At 39.8% G+C, this 14792-nt stretch overlaps 1 protein-coding gene across 1 annotated transcript in view; it reads right to left on the bottom strand.

Moving 5' to 3' along the window:
• The window catches only part of MYO16 (myosin XVI), a 653675-nt gene extending 642537 nt beyond the window's left edge, over window positions 1-11138 (bottom strand). The window contains exon 1 of the mRNA XM_011933947.1: window positions 11057-11138. The gene's annotated coding sequence lies outside the window, so the exon portion shown is untranslated. The remainder of the gene's footprint in view (window positions 1-11056) is intronic.
• Between the last annotated feature and the right edge of the window lie 3654 nt (window positions 11139-14792).

Genomic DNA, 14792 nt, shown 5'->3' with positions numbered 1-14792 from the left:
CTGTTTTCATGGGCTGGCATTGTCTGTTGCTTTTTCAGGTGTACAGTGCAAGCTGTCAGTGGATCTACCATTCTGGGATCTGGAGGACGGTGGCCCTCTTCTCATAGCTCCACTAGGCAGTGCTCCAATGGGGACTCTGTGTGGGGACTCCAACCCCGTATTTCCCTTCCACACTGCCCTAGCAGAGGTTCTCCATGAGGGCTCCACCCCTGCAGGAGACTTCTACCTGGATATCCAGGCATTTCCATACATCCTCTGAAATCTAGGTGGAGGTTCCCAAACCTCAATTCTTGACTTCCATGTGCCCAGAGGACCAATATCATGTGGAAGTTGTCAAGGCTTGAGATTTCCACCCTCTAAAACAATGGCCCGAACTATACCTTGGTCTTTACCCATGGCTGGAGCTGAAGCAACTGAGACACCTGCTGCCAGGTCCTGAGACTGCAGAGGAAGAGGACCCTGGGGCTGACCCACAAAGCCATTTTTCCCTCCTAGGCCTCCGGGCCTGTAATGAGAGGGGCTGAGAAGGTCTCTGACATGACTTGGAGACAAATTCCCCATTGTCTTGGTGATTAACATTTGACTCCTCATTACCTACGCAAATGTATGCAGAAGACTTGAATTTCTCTCCAGAAAATTGATTTTTCTTTTCTATCACATCATTACGCTGTACATTTTCCAAACTTTTATGCTCTGCTTCCCTTTTAAACATAAGTGCCAATTTCAGATAATCTCTCTCAAGTTTAAGTTCCACAGATCTCTAGGGCAGGGGAAAAATGCCATCAGTCTCCTTGCTAAAGCATAGCAAGAGTGACCTTTACTCTAGTTCCTAAGAAATTCCTCATCTCCATCATGAGACTACCTCAGTTTGGACTTCATTTTCCATATCACTATCAGAATTTTAGTCAGCTAGTCTCTAGGAAGTTCCAAACTTTTCCTCATTCTCCAGTATTTTTCTGAGCCCTCCCAACTGTTTCAATCTTTGCCTGTTACCCAGTTCCAAAGTCACTTCCACATTTTCAGGTATCTTTATAGCAGCGCCCCACTACCCCAGTACTAATTTACTGTATCAGTTCATTTTCACAATACTATGAAGAAATACCCCGTACTGGGAAATTTATAATGGAAAGAAGTTTAATTGACTCACAGTTCTGCATGACTGGGGAGGCCTCAGGAAACTTACCATCATGGCAGAAGGGGAAGCAAACAAGTCCTTCTTCACATGATGGCATGTGAGAAAAGTGCAAAGTGAAGGAGAAATAGCCCCTTATAAAACCATCAATCTCATGAAAACTCACCCACTATCACGAGAACAGCATGGGGGAACCACCCCCGTGATCCAATCACTTCCCACGTGGACCCTCACCCAACCTTCCCACGTGGACCCTCATCCAAATTACAATTTGGATTCCAATTCAAGAGGAGATTTGGGTGGGGACACAGAGGCAGACCATATCAGTACCCTACAACATTGCAGGATACTTGGACATTGGAAGGGATTTTTTTTTTCCACATGAAGCAAATCAGATATTGGGTATTCCTGTAAGATAAACAAAGATAGATTACTAAGATGGGCTCCTTAAAAGCAGAGGTAATTACATTTTTGGCACTTATGGCTATACTTAGCTTTCAAATATAGTTCTTTCACAGGAGTCTATATTATGTCTAAGAGTCAATCCTTTAAGAAATGATCATATAAAACTGAACAAGCACATAACTGTGATACAGGACTATGATAAAGGATACAAGGGCTTTGCTTATTATCAGAACCCATTGCCACTACCAGACATGGTTTGTTTCCCATGAAACACTCCACTGATAATTCCTGAAAAAGTAGAAATGCTTACACATGGATAGAATATTTCAAAAGTGGATCATCCTGCTGGGGCATTCCAAATTCATTCATCCCTCTAAACAACCACCAATCCATCCATGCATCTATGCATCCATTTATTCAATAATATGGTACCCATTACCATGAACTGTGCAGAGGTATACAAGTGGAAAAACAGACATTGTACTTGCCCTGTAAGGCTGACAACGTAGTGAGGAAAACAGAAACACAGTTGCAATTAAGTTAGTAAAAGCTTATTTAAAATCCTTCCATAAAATAAAAATCAGCTAAGGAATAGTGATCAAAATCAGAAAAATCAAGCATTACACTAACATTTATGATAGAAAAGTTCAGAATCCAGGACCTGAACTTATATATTAAAGATAACTTTAATAATTCAAAATAATTTAATATTTTATATTTAATAATTTAATAATTCAAAATAATTCAAGTCAACTTCAATGTTAATATTTGAGCTAGTATTGTCAAGAATTTCTCCACTAGCATCTCAACTTTGGTTTGATCCTTCTGCTAGTTCTTTTGTGCCATCACCATTGCAATAAATGGCCACATTCACTCCTATGATTTTTGTCTATACTTCTCTAAATATTACTTCATTTCCTTGGTCTTACTACAGCATTCTTTTTTCAAATATGACAAGTCAGTATTTTAGTCCTTGCCTGGCTTTCCCAAAAGGAAGTTTCAGATTTAGTTCCTTGGTGCAGGGGTATCTTTTTCACCAAAATATCCTAGTATGCCTCATTAGGTTATACACGGTATAGGCACTGATATGGTCTGGCTCTGTATCCCTGCCCAAATCTCATCTTAAATTGCAATCCAAATTGTAATTCCCACTGTTGGGTGAGGGACCTCATGGGGGGTGATTAATCATGGGGGTAGTTTCTCCATGCTGTTCTTGTAAGAGTGAGTGAGTTCCAGTGAGATACCATCTCACACCATTAGAATGGCAATCATTAAAAAGTCAGGAAACAACAGGTGCTGGAGAGGATGTGGAGAAATAGGAACACTTTTACACTGTTGGTGGGATTGTAAATAGTTCAACCATTATGGAAAACAGTATGGCGATTCCTCAAGGATCTAGAACTAGAAGTACCATATGACCCAGCCATCCCATTACTGGGTATATACCCAAAGGATTATAAATCATGCTGCTATAAAGACACATGCACACGTATGTTTATTGCGGCACTATTCACAATAGCAAAGACTTGGAATCAACCCAAGTGTCCATCAGTGACAGACTGGATTAAGAAAATGTGGCACATATACACCATGGAATACTATGCAGCCATAAAAAAGGATGAGTTTGTGTCCTTTGTAGGGACATGGATGCAGCTGGAAACCATCATTCTTAGCCAACTATCGCAAGAACAGAAAACCAAACACCGCATGTTCTCACTCATAGGTGGGAAACAATGAGATCACTTGGACTCGGGAAGGGGAACATCACACACCGGGGCCTATTATGGGGAGGGGGGAGGGGGGAGGGATTGCATTGGGAGTTATACCTGATGTAAATGATGAGTTGATGGGTGCTGAACAGTTGATGCGTGCAGCACACCAACATGGCACAAGTATACATATGTAACAAACCTGCACGTTATGCACATGTACCCTAGAACTTAGAAGTCCTAAATAAGACCATTAAAAAAAAAAAAAAAGAGTGAGTGAGTTCTTATGAGATCTGATGGTTTTAGACGGGGCTCTTCCTCCTTTGCTTTGCATTTCTCTTGCCTGCTGCCTTGTGAAGAAGGACGTATTTGCTTCCCCTTCCGCCATGATTGCTCAGAGACAGGAAAATAGCATAAGCATATGTGTCAGCTGTAACAGGACAGTTTATTGAACTGCTTTGTTCATTTAACCTGGTACAATCATAGCCACCAAACTGCTAAATATAGCAAAATATAGATAGTGCTGTAAGTGACAAAATAAGCCATTCAAATGAACTCAGAGTAAGAGAAAATTAATAAGTTCATCCAAAGAAGTTAATCACATGAATTGAAAGCAAAAAAATTAGCTTAAATTTAAAATGTAAAGACAATGACCTATCCAAACATCAAACATTATCATTAGATAATATAAATATTATTTCAGAGATTTGACATCTAAAATCATAAAAAACCAAAGTTGTATATGAAATCAATGAATAACGTATTTCAGATTAAGTCCATGAATTTTTTCTCACCTTTGGTTAAATTTAGAAATAAACTATAACTAATTTTAGAGCCAATTAACAATTCAGAACACATGCACTATCTCTATTAGGAAAAGTAGTCAATTTAATGCCTCCAAGATGGATCAAAACATTGTAAGATGATGCCAATGTGTCCAGGATTTTCCTAATTAGCAAAACTGGCTGATCCCTCTGTCCCTTTATCCCCAACACAATCATGACACACATCAAATCTAATTCTCAGTTGGTTTTTAGGTGAGATATGTGTTTCATGATATCTCAAAATATTCCCTTGGAATATATTTTTTAAAACAAAGAGCAAATCCTTTATAATTCATTTTAGATTTTGAGTCAAAATATTCACTTATTACATACTTTTCAATAGGCTCATTATTTCACTTTCAAACCGCATACTGCTTAATCAGAGCTTAAATGGAAACTGGACATTTTTCCAGGTTCTTTCTCCAGGAATGTTCCCTCAATTTAGGATATGCTTTTCCATATCTATTCCACTACTTCATAGCAAGTGTTGTATTTTCTCTAGTTTTGCTTCTAAATTCAGTAGAAACTCTTTAGTCAATGAGAGAAAACTGCAGGAGTAGAGATGGAAAATGGATTCCACTGGTGGTAGTTTAAAAATGAAGATTCTTCTACAAATATCGAACTATTTTCCGGAGTGAAAATACTCATCAGTATTGTCCAGAAAATTGCAGGACCAAACCACCCACTTCCAACGTAGCCGTGATTTAATATTTCAAAGTCAAGACAGATTGATTTCTCAAAAGCAAGGCCCAAGCCATAGTTGCAACATAACATGTGAATTTTTCCCCATATTTGGTTATATTTTAATGTTTTCATGTATTAGTGACATATTCTATGACTGTGTTGGTTTTCAAAATATTCCCTTGGAAGAAGAAATTAAATTACTGTCAAAACACTTCAAAACTCCTACCAATATCTTAAGAATCTACACGTTCTTTTAAAATCACAATTATATAGAAAATGACTAGCAAAGAGTGCATCAGAGAGGCAAGAGTTAAGGAAAGGAAAAATAGCCTATAAAGAACCAAAGGTGCAAGAGGTCTACATCTTACAAAAACTGATGAAACGTTGTATGCCTGTGTGGGTGCTGCCTCAGTCCAGTCAGGGGCCTAAAAGAAAATGCCTGAGGCCATGACTTAAATCACAAACACGTACTTCTCAGAGTTGTGAGGCTGGGAAGTCTGGGATGAAGGCGCTGGCAGGCCTGGAGTCCAGTGATGCAATTCTTCCTTGGCTGTGTTTTCATCATACCCTCACGTAACAATGAGAGAGAGAAAAAAACTCCAGTATGTCTTCCTATAAGGGCACTAATCTCATCATGACGGCCCCACCATTATGACTTCCTCACCTCCCAATGGCCCAGCCTCCTCATGTGACCACATTGGGGGTTTCAGTTCAACATATGAGTTTGGTTGAGTCACAAACGTTCAGTCGACAGCAGGTTGAAAGAATCGAGAGCGCCAATTTCAAAGTCACACTCTCCCCATTTGAGAGGCCTGAGGAGATGTTGTAGGCTCCTGAACGTCTCGGAAAACTGCCTCAAGACAACATAAAGGTCACATAACCAAACACTCAGCGGTGTTCACCCACGGCCTACCTTGCCTGATTCTAAATACAAGGACCAGACATATGAAGGACTAGGCTCAGGGTGGGATTGGAGGTTGGGACAAAGGTCTGGGATGCAGGTGAACGTGCATAGCCTCTGGGTCCCTAGGATTATCTTGTAACTTCTCTGGACACAGCCTCCTCATATATACTGCATGGAAGAATTTAGAATCATCTTGACACTTGAAAAAAAATTACTATGTTGTCATATTTAAAAAGAAATAAACTGTCTCGTCCACCATCTGAGTTTCAGATGATCACATAATTTATAGTTCTTTAAGTAGTGAATAATTAATTTGGTTTTCCCCTTTGTTTCGTCTGCATATAATTTTTATATAAATATATATATGTGATTTCAAATTATGTTCCTTCTCATTTTTTTAAATATCTATTGGCATGGCACCTATTGAAAGTTCAAATAATCACTCTGCTGGTGGTGTCCAGTTAAAATAAATAACAGGAAATTCTCTAACAGGTTTCAGGAAGCTCTCTAATTTCCCACTTTCTCACAACACAGTCCAAATTCTTCAAATACGAGATGTTACTTTTAAAAGCTTAAAATTCAGTTGCGGTGCTCCATGGGACACACATCTGCAAAGGGAAACGATGCATTGAATGAAGCACACGTTCACAGTGATCTCTGTCCACCTTGCAAAAATGTGGTCCCTTTGTAAGGCTTTTATCTGGGTCAAAACACCCTACCTGCTGAGTTCAAAGCCACACAAGAAGCCCTCAAGTATAAAGGACCTGGGATTACTTTTTTCTCTCTCTCTTCATATTTCTTTCTGTAAAATTAAAAAAAAAAATCTTCATGAGGAAAAGTGGCATAAAAATAAGCCCATTTTCAATAAGATCTGCTGGAAAATATAAAGTTGAAGAAGCTTCTTTACTTTTAACACACCATAGTAAAATAAATAAATGGTTAGCATTTAAGGCAAGACTGTTATCACTAACAGGTCTGTTATGGGATACATTTACTAAATTTTGCAAAAGCAACCATAAAATGAAAGAAAAGATAGTGTTCTTGTTCATACCATGGTTGCTAAGTTTCAAAGTATTTTCACTTCAAAGTGCTAGAATTTCTAAGAGAAAGTGAAATAGTTCAGTCACGACACTAGCTCTAGGGTATGGTTTCCCCACCATTTACCTTTTGTTTTCTAGTTTTGCTTCTCTCCTAGGGAACTATTTTTATACGTAGTAAATTCTATAGTAGTAAAAATTTCTAAAGATGATTGATGGAACCTAAAGTCTTCTGAATGTATAAGGGTCAACAGTAGCAGTGTTAATAAATACAATGTTAACAAAGGAAAGTTATTGGCTTCTTACAAGGTACTGGACACTATGCTAAGCACCTTTGATGCACTGTGTTATTTCAATGCTCACAGCTCTATGCAGTAGGTAAAATGTTATAATTACCCACATTTCATAGAAGAAGGCTGCAGCTTAGAAAGAAGTTCAGCAAATTAAGCAATGCCAATGATCAGTAAATATCAGAGCCAAAGTGCAAACGCAGTTTTGCCTGACATAATCAGAAACTCTTGAACAATCTTTGTTGATCAATTTTCACCTACCCTTACACTCTCTCAGGGCAATGTTGGCAAAAGTTTTGCATCGGAATCAGAGTCCAAGAAAATGTAATCTTAAAAAGTCAAGGATTAGGGTAAATAGGAGTAATTAGAGAAGTACTGCTGACTTTTTTCAGCTGAATAATTGTGTTTGTACAAGTAAGTCCTGGGGGTGTGTCTAAAAATACAATGGATGACTGTGCAAATGGATGGCCAAATTACTGGACATAGACTTGAAGAAAATTTTCCTAAACTCTGCATAAAGTCTGCTATGCTCACAAGTGGCCTTTGTGAGTGGATTTTCTGTTGTTTACTTTTCTTTCCATGCCTGTACAAGGGTACAAAGAAAGGACCTCATTTTATGTCCGAACTCTCTCAACCCAAAACTGGGAAAGCATGTGAGTTTTGTGAGACAAACAGAAAATTATAGTAATTGGTGGAGGAGTAATTTAGAGCCAAAAGGAAACATAAAAATGTTTAGCTCCCTAGGAATTCACAGAAACCTCCCAGTGGGCATTTGATTTTTTGTATGCATTTGGGATAGCTCTACTTCTTCACTGATTCCAAATTCCAAACATATGGATGGAGTGCTATGATCCAGACACTCTTCTATGTGGTACGTATCTTCTTAGCTATAAGCAGACTGTGACCTATGACTGGTACTTGAATTACAAAGTAACAGCCGAGAGTGAACACAACCCTTGTTTTTCCAAGGTATTTACGAAAAAGAAGACCTACAGAAGCAGAAATAAACCACAGGTAATTTTGTTCAGCCTTCCAGTTGTTCATACACATGGATTTCTTGCACTCGATCTCAATCAAAGCAGTTTTATGTTCCAATGAATAAAAATGGTGCAAGAGGAGATCATACCTATCTTTGCAAATCACATAAGAATTCAACACATACTTATTCATTGCTGCCTATTTCATCACTGAAACCATGTTTTTCTATGAAGTAGCAAGTCCAGTAACAGAAAGTGGACACTTTCAACTCATAATTGTCAGTAGCAGCAAAAAAACAAACAAAACAGAAAGTCTCAACCTATCACTTGAATAACAACCTTTAAAAATATTGTCCTACCATGGAAAGACAATTCACTTTTGGTTTGCTATATGAATTTGAGGTTTCATTCTTAAAAATATGGAAATAAACATGCACACGTATGTTTATTGCGGCACTATTCACAATAGCAAAGACTTGGAATCAACCCAGATGTCCATCAGTGACAGACTGGATTAAGAAAATGTGGCACATATACACCATGGAATACTATGCAGCCATAAAAAAGGATGAGTTTGTGTCCTTTGTAAGGACCTGGATGCAGCTGAAAACCATCATTCTCAGTAAACTATCACAAGAACAGAAAACCAAACACTGCATGTTCTCACTCATAGGTGGGAACTTAACAATGAGATCACTTGGACTCGGGAAGGGGAACATCACACACCGGGGCCCGTTATGGGGAAGGGGGAGGGGGGAGGGATTGCATTGGGAGTTATACCTGATGTAAATGATGAGTTGATGGGTGCTGACGAGTTGATGGGTGCAGCACACCAACATGGCACAAGTATACATATGTAAGAAACCTGCACGTTATGCACATGTACCCTAGAACTTAAAGTATAATAAAAAATAAACAAAAGAAAATCTTCCAGATCACTTAATACAAATAAGAATTTTACTACTTCTGTATTAGAGGTGAGAAGTTTAGTGTTGTCTCTCTGTCTGTCTGTCTGTCTCTCTCTCTCTATCACTCCAGTGTTTTTTTGTGGAAAGTCATACGCAAATTACTACCACTAGAGTGTCAGCAACTTGAAGGCAGGAATCAGATTTGCTGTGTGATTCATTCTGTGCCCTGTTGCACAATCTCTGGCTCATGGCAAGTGCTGAATACATATTTGCAGAATAAACAAATGAAAGTAATGCTGATGCTGATCTCTGCCCCCTTTCCCATATGTCTCACTAAAGCAGCTATCTCCAAGGTGCTGGTGATTCACCTTTTCAGTACTAATGGTATTTTCAGCAGTGCAGCAGTCATGGATAGGGAATGGTGGACTATTCAACAGGGTAATTATTCTAAGGCAACTTCTCACTTGCAATAAGGGCTGGTAAAGAAGGAAAAGTTATCTTTTCTATTATGTATCCCTGTTTATAAACACAAACATAGAGTTACAAGATTATAAATAATACGAATTGGTTTTCCATCTGGAAACCATCCCACAGATATAGTAGACCTTACAATGGTTATGAAACACAACCTAATGTTCTTTACCTTGACCATGACTGCATGAAACCGCCAGTCATCACACATCAGCAACTTTGTATGTTTCCAACTGATCAAAAGCAAGCCATGGCTGATCAAGATTGGAAAGTAGAGGGGAATGGCAGAGCAAGAGAGGGCAGAAGAACTACCACTTGCATTTTATAAAATGAGTTGAGAAATACTGTCTATAGCTGATAGAACAATAAATACAGGCTTAAGGGTTTTGCAGTTACCAAGGTGACAGTAGAAAAACTAAAAGTTACCTGTATATATTAAACACAATGGGGTGATAGGAGATGGAGGGTGGTGTAGGAGGAGCTGAATCCCTATCCATAATAGCAGTATATCAATAAGACAATATCTAAAAAAAAAAATGCAGACTTGCCATATTATTTAGGAATCTGGAGGTAAATCTCTCCAAATCTAAAGACATAAATAGTTAAATGTTTTCCTCTGGGGTGCAAAACTAGGTAAGAATATTTATGGGGCAAAGAGATTGTACGTTTTCCTCATGAACCTTCAGTATCATTTGGTTTATTTTAACCCTGTGTAGTTATCACTTTGCTATAAATATATATCTTAAGAGAGTAACAAAAGTGTCTAACACATGAGTTTCTTGTAAGCATGTAGTGAAATAATGCATATAAAGAACTAATATCTGAATAAAGGAAGCATTCATACCTGATGGCTATTATTTTTTAACTTACAAAATTTATATTGATGCATAATAGATGTATGTAGTTTCAGGGTACATGTGATAATTTAATACATTCATTTAATTTTTACAAACCAAATCACTGTACTTGGGATCCATCAATTTAAGTATTTGTCTTTTCTCTATGCTAGAAACATTTGAATTATTCTCTTCTGTTTTGAAACGTACAGATTATTGTAGCCTTAGTCACCCTGCTGATCGAACACTAGGTTTTATTTCTTCTATCAAATGGTAGCGATTGCTTTGTAAAAAAATATTGTCAAGGCTGAAAAATTCAGGCAAACCAGATACACTGTTTCTACCAAAAGCACGTTATGCTTTGTGAAAATATGATATATGCAAAACACATCACACACTGTAAAACAAAGGTGTCAGTTTTAATTATATGACACGTACCATACACGCATTTAAAATGTATGTGTATGTGCTCTTGAATAAGAAAAAAAATACTATTTTCTATTAGGAGCTTCAATCTTAAATTGTACACAAGATTTTGCTAAAACATTTCTACCTGAGAAAATCACTTTTTTGTCTGTTTTTCAAAACTTTTCAGTATTTCCTCTTTACTCACAAAGACTTTCAGAATTGGGACTTTTTTTAGCTTTAATTAGAGTTAAAATTTTAAAGAGAATGATTGAATTAGACTGAGCTGAATCTAGCTATCAGAAAGCAAAAACAAAAACCAAAGCAAAGAAAAAGGTTTTGACACTGACATATGCACATTTTAAGGTTAAAACAAGGGAACTTAAATTCACTTGCGGAAAATGCAGAGTTAATTCTGCATGGATTTCTCCTGTTCTTCTAAAAGGAAGAGTGAACCAGAGCTGACCCACTTACCACAATGTGGATGAGCGGCTCCAACCAGAAGGAAAATACAACCTTTGGAAATCTCTCCTCTGCTTTCACTGAAAGTCTCTGAGCGCAGTTCTGGTCCACGCTCAGAGTCTGACACATCCCTCCCCCGTCACCACCTCTCAACACACACAGCTGATGAGGCCGATTCCTGTAGATCGACTTTAAAAGCAAAAAAGTCATTCCAGAAAACACATCAGCTCAGGTTGACTCAAAGGCAGCCCCAAATTCAGCCCACAGCGGTTGGCTGCTGTCCTTTTATGACTGGAGAGCTGGAGTGCAGCTCTTTAATTAACAGGGAAGCCTTAGCCTGCTCAAGGTATAAAAAAAAAAGACTTAATTTCTGAATTTGCATTGAACTCTGACATGTGCACTCCTTTTTATCTGTAAAACCACTCAAAGTCGCCACTGCAATGAACGTTAAAATCCATACAATAAAAAAAGTTAAAGGTTTACACAGAAGGACTGGCGTTCAAGTGCAGCAGACAGAAGAGGAGGGTGAAGATCAGCAGTGTTATTTATTGGAGGGATCAGAGGCTGCGTAGGGCCAAGTCCTTGCTTTCTGTCAAAACACTCCCAGCAGGTGGAGAAGAGGCTGAGTGTCTACTGATTAGAGAACCAAGAAGGAAGGGACTTGAGCAACTGCAGGGGAGCGGCTGCCTGGGGTATTAGAGACCGGATTAGCCTTCCACTAAAAGAACGGAACTACCTTCACTGAGCTAGTTAATCACTTAGGGATGTAACCTTATATAATATGCAAAACTGTTTTTGAAGGAACTTTTTTTTTTTTTTTTAACTCAAGAGCAAGCTGTAAGTCTGGCTCTTTATAAAACATATCAGAGTCAGACTGTTCCAGCCATGTGGGTTGGAGAGATTTGACCTGATTCCAGTAATCCATTCAATTTTGTGGAATGAATTAAATAAGCCTACTACTACTAAGAAAACCGGAGCAAAACTAATAAAGCCAATATAAACTGTGAATTTCCAATCTGGATATTCCAGGCTTCTGTGTCTGGTCCCTGAAAGAAATCCATATGTATCTATAAAACAATTAGAGCTAATTTAAGAAGACAGACGCCATGTACAGGAAGAAAAGACTTCCCCACAGAAGTCAAGATTTTGGCATTTTCGCTTTAGAGTTCAGACAGTCAAAATACCCATGCAATATGTAGACTGAATATATTTAAGAATTTACAGTCAGGAAAGGAATAAATTTGCTTTTGATACGTATGAGCCAGAATTCACTGTGTCTTAACCCTTCAGCAAAAGTTATCCAAAACTGATGATAAAGAGGCAAAAAATTATTCCTCTCCTCAGCTTCAGAGGAGAAACTTCTACTTAGAAGAATGTTGACGACTGGTTCACACTCATTTCCAGTGCAGAGATCCAACAAACGTATGCCTGGATATTTCTAAGAATGTCACATATCAAGCAGGAAATGGTACAAGACCTGTCATTTGCTCAACAACACTGGGCTGGTGGGGGCTAAAAGAACAGACCCAGCTGCAGGGATTGCCACAAAGCATGCAAAGAAGTTTCCCTGCACAGTGCTTTTAGGATGTCTGAAATTATCCAGCACCAAAGTGCCCCATCAGGGGAACTGAGGAATTCCAGTGTAGGTCAATTGAGGCCAATCCTCCAGTATACGATTTCCAAAATATTTGTTCAAAGATGGCAACATAATAATCACCTGGCTAGGGAGGAGAGCAGCTGGCAAGAGCTAGAATAACCAGCTGGAATTCAAGAGAGACTTATTAGGCAAAGGATGAGGGAAGCAGGCATTGTGAAGGCGGGAGGGAGTGCCAGTGCTCTTCACCAAGACCTGCAGGGATGCCTGAGGTTAAACAAGTTAGGGTTACCATGGCTACAATGAGGGAGACTGCAGGCAGTGAGGCATTGTGGGGCATCTCAGCAAGAAGGACTTACAGGATGTGGAGTTGTATTAGGGAATTTTAGAGGGTGTTGGAGGAAGCGGGATCTTCTGTGAGTTGGATGCTGTTGGGACATGGATGAGTTCTAAGACTGTGCCTCATGGTAAATCTTATCTCTAAGGAGTGAGGACAAGAGCCGGGCTAAGGCTGTAATTGGTCAAGAAGCAGTAGCACTAGACTAGTGAGCAAAGGTGTCTTGGGCAGCCGGTGTTTGGGTGGCTTGAATAATGATCATGTTTTGTCTGTGTTCATATGTTACAGAGGGGTCTTGTTCCATCATGAGCGCAGAGACACCTGGTCTGAGGGTTGAGGTTTGGAAAAACTGTTTATGTTCAGTGGAACACCGCGGGCCAGCTGTGTCTGCCAGGTGCACCCTCCTGGGTGTCAGGGGCTGTTCTGTGCTTCTCAGAGGAGGACAGCAGGTGAGGTATTATTACCGGGACAGAGGGCATTACGTGCTAACAGAGCTTGGGAGCGACACAGGAGCCCGGCAGACTCTAAGTGCGACTTCATCACGGGTATCTGAGTTGGAGTGTTGACCTCGGCCTTGGAGAAAGGTGTGTTTAGTGGATTCATAGGTGAGGCTCTGAAACAGGCAGAGCCTGGGGCTAAACGTATCCACACCCTCAGCAGCTGGTCACATCTGTTCATGTCTAGTTTTACAGGTAACAGCTTCCGAATGTCATGGGTTAAGATACTCCACTACGTAAACCACAGTCTTTATTTGTCACTTTCAAAATACACAGGCAAACGATTTGCCTGTGGGGCTTCATACTCCGAAGCCCAGACTGCACCGCCCTGCCGTGGGTGGTGTCTCAGGTGCGTCCAGCTGAAGGAAACACTGCAGTCTTGAGAGCAGCTCCTGCCCCTGCCGGCAGCTCCCTCGGGGAACTGATTCCCAGAGTCCTTTACCAGAAACCTCTGTTCTGTTGGATTAACCCAACTCCAGCATGCCTTCTGCACCTTTTACACAGCTTAACTCACAGGCGCATTGAAGCTTATGTTTCATCTTAAATTCCTCTTAGAAGAGCCATTTGAGTATTTTAATGCCACTATGTGTTCATATAAAATTACTGCTAACAAATTTTCCATTTCTGAAGTATGATATTCACCCCCGCTTTACTACTCTTCATTTACTCTTCCCTTTCAAGAGAGAAAACAGGTCCCTCATAGATGACATTGAAATGACAGTGCAAGTGTTCATTTCCTGGGGACCCAAGGCCAACAAGGTGCTTCCACCTGCACTCACAGGGAGGAACACTAGAGAGGCGTTCACCAAACTGTGTGGTGGCAGAGGGAATTTTATTTGGAAGGAACCACGATTGCAATTTTCTCTGGAGAATAGTACAATGTCCCACAAATTTTAACAATTACATCAAAAATTTATTTCAGGAATTGCATATAATTTTTTTTAATTAGAAAGCAATAATTGCCATCATATACTATTGAGAATGGCCCTGTGCTGGTATCAAAACTTCTAAGAGAGAATGAATGCCAGCTCCCTACCCATACACACACACACACACACACACACACACACACGTGTACACCAACGCACACAGCCACCCTCACACACACACCACGCACCCCACAAACCCCATATAGCCTCCCACAGCCCCACCCCACTCCACACTCTCTCTTACACAGCTCCACACACCACACACACAGCCCCTCCACACCCCCACATACCACACCTTACCTACTCCACTCCACAGCCTCCACCTCACTCCACACCCTACACCCCCACATCTCCCCCACCCACCCTTCCCTATAAGTACCCAAAGTCCATT

The sequence above is a fragment of the Colobus angolensis genome, unplaced genomic scaffold, assembly GCF_000951035.1.
Source record: "Colobus angolensis palliatus isolate OR3802 unplaced genomic scaffold, Cang.pa_1.0 Scaffold13, whole genome shotgun sequence".
Lineage (NCBI taxonomy): Eukaryota > Metazoa > Chordata > Mammalia > Primates > Cercopithecidae > Colobus > Colobus angolensis.
This window is presented reverse-complemented; position numbering and strand designations above follow the sequence as displayed.